This window comes from Phalaenopsis equestris, unplaced genomic scaffold, assembly GCF_001263595.1.
Source record: "Phalaenopsis equestris unplaced genomic scaffold, ASM126359v1 Scaffold000840, whole genome shotgun sequence".
NCBI classification, from domain to species: domain Eukaryota; kingdom Viridiplantae; phylum Streptophyta; class Magnoliopsida; order Asparagales; family Orchidaceae; genus Phalaenopsis; species Phalaenopsis equestris.
Genome location: NW_018165280.1, coordinates 535446 through 537730, shown reverse-complemented (window position 1 = coordinate 537730; position 2285 = coordinate 535446). Strand labels below are relative to the sequence as shown.

The 2285-nt window shown below is 38.8% G+C and overlaps 1 protein-coding gene and 1 pseudogene across 2 annotated transcripts in view; one reads left to right on the top strand and one right to left on the bottom strand.

Moving 5' to 3' along the window:
- LOC110031691 (putative ion channel POLLUX-like 2) overlaps positions 1 to 2285 on the top strand; it is a 140945-nt gene that overhangs the window by 100285 nt on the left and 38375 nt on the right. The gene's annotated exons all lie outside the window — the stretch shown is intronic.
- On the bottom strand, positions 856 to 2201 carry LOC110031694 (annotated as a pseudogene).

Here is a 2285-nt window from a genome sequence, read left to right as displayed (position 1 = left end):
TCCACGCGTCGCAGAACCGCTAGTTGGTTCAACCGGGTCTAGACATTAACATAAGTTGAAATCACAACTACCTTGAAATAAGCCAATGAATTCTGTTGTAGAGCAGTTGGGACTACAACAACCATAGTCAGCTGTAATAATTGATGGGGATGGTAAATGATGGGTGGTGGTTGTTCTCCTGCATTGAGTTATATTGTATTTGTTAACGCATTTTTCTCTTTTTTTCTCTTTTCAAGTGAAGAATAAAGGTCTATTTATAATTTTTTAGAGGAGCATTTTAGTAAATCTTGTTAGAGTCTCAAAACACTACATCAGATGGTTCACATGACTCACTTTCACGTGATCAATATAATTTTTCAATACTTAATGTCTTAATAACTTCAAAATTAGATGATCTTGAGCTTGTTAAATTTCTCTCTTCGAGACACTCGATTTGATTTCAAATATGTCAAATTTGGAGTTCATTTGGTTCTCTAAATTATTTTTTAAAGTTTCCAATTGCATTTAAAATGCTTGATCTGGGCTTTGATTGAATTCAGATTGAATCATGTTTTATATCACTAGGCTTGTCTTGTCAAGCTGCGTAGTTTTTCTGTAGCTTTGTTAAAACTGTAGCTTGGATGATTCTTTATTTGAATATGAAAAAATTTTTACCCAAAATGCATCAAGATTCGTACTTGATCATATAAATTTTTAGGTAACAATATATATATATATATATATATATATATATATAATGTTACCTAAAAATGGCGATATCATGCGTGGGAGGCTCTGCTAGGGTTTCGCCTCATGGCGAATCCTAGCGTCTGTTACGGCGATTTCTCGCATCGTCATGCTCAAAGGTTTCGCGCCTTGACTCATCTGTTTCATTTTCCTTTCCTAACGCTTCGTTGTACTACTTTTGCCTCGCCATAGTACTTCGTCGTCGTCGTGAAGGACGATTTCTGGGCGTGAACTCGTCTTTTCTTTCCTCGTGCTCGAAGCAGAAAATTTTTACTCATTCTCGCTTCGGATGCCCATTGAAGGAAGTTTGTACCTTTCGTCCTCTGCTTGACTTTGAAGGGAAGCGAACAAAATATATATTTGTATGTATTTGTCATAATCAACATTTGGTATCCGAAAACAAGGCAGGGAGACAAACAGAGGCAGCTAATACATGATAAAATTGTGGAGTTGATAAAAAGTAATATTTCGCCAGAATTCGGATCAGATGAATGAAAGAGGGTAACTTAGAGGAACAATGTGTATTTTGATAAATTTAAATGTGAGAGAAGCTGGACATTTTCAGACGGGGAGATTCAGACATTGGTCTGCTGGAATTATTAAGGTTCGTTTCCTTATGCTTCTCTCTAAGCACCAAGAAATGGATCCTTCAGATGGCCGTTTGATGCAGCCACTCTCCTCGACATGATGTCAAAATCCCCTCCATGCGGGTTGAAAATGAGTCCTCCAACTTCTTGAAGAATGATAGCCCCGCCGGCAACATCCCAAGGACCGCCAAACCTGAGTTCATAGAAGATGTCAATCCTACCACAAGCAACACTACAAAGGTTCAATGCACAGGAGCCATCCATCCTAAGGGTTTTCACCTTAAAGAGGAGGCTGTTGATTCTGTATTTTGTAGCATCAACATTGGGCTTATCACGTGTTGCTCTAACTTCAGTTGCAAGAAAGGGCTTCAATAACTCAGTTTGAGATGATGCTTTTTTGGGATTTCCATTGAGGAAAGCACCTTGTCCACAAATACCGGTAAAAAGCTCATTAATTATCGAATTGTATACAACTCCCACAATAGGGACCTTATTAATGGCGAGGCCAATAGAGACACAAACAAAAGGGAACCCATGACCAAAATTTGTAGTTCCGTCAAGTGGATTCACAATCCATGTCGGATCATCAGTTAACTCGGAACTACCCAAAACAGCAGAGGCCTCTTTGCCAATAAATTTGAGTAGGGAAATACTTCTTGATTTGACTGAAAATAAGTTCTTTGCATTCTTTGTCAGTTTCTGTCACTAAATCCACTAATCCTTTGTGCTCCACATGCTTGGTCTGGTAAAATCCTCTGCAAATGACCTCCCCAACATTCTTGGCGGCATCCGCGGCGACATCAAGGAACTCAGCAAGCGTGTATTTATTGGCCATATTTCTCTGGCTGTCAAAATTTAATCTTGCGACGAGGAAGGAGGCCTGATGATTCCTCCGCTTTCTCTTCCTTCCCTCGCCCTTCGCTTGTTGTATTCTCTCTTGGAAATTGAGATTTTAATATATATATATATATA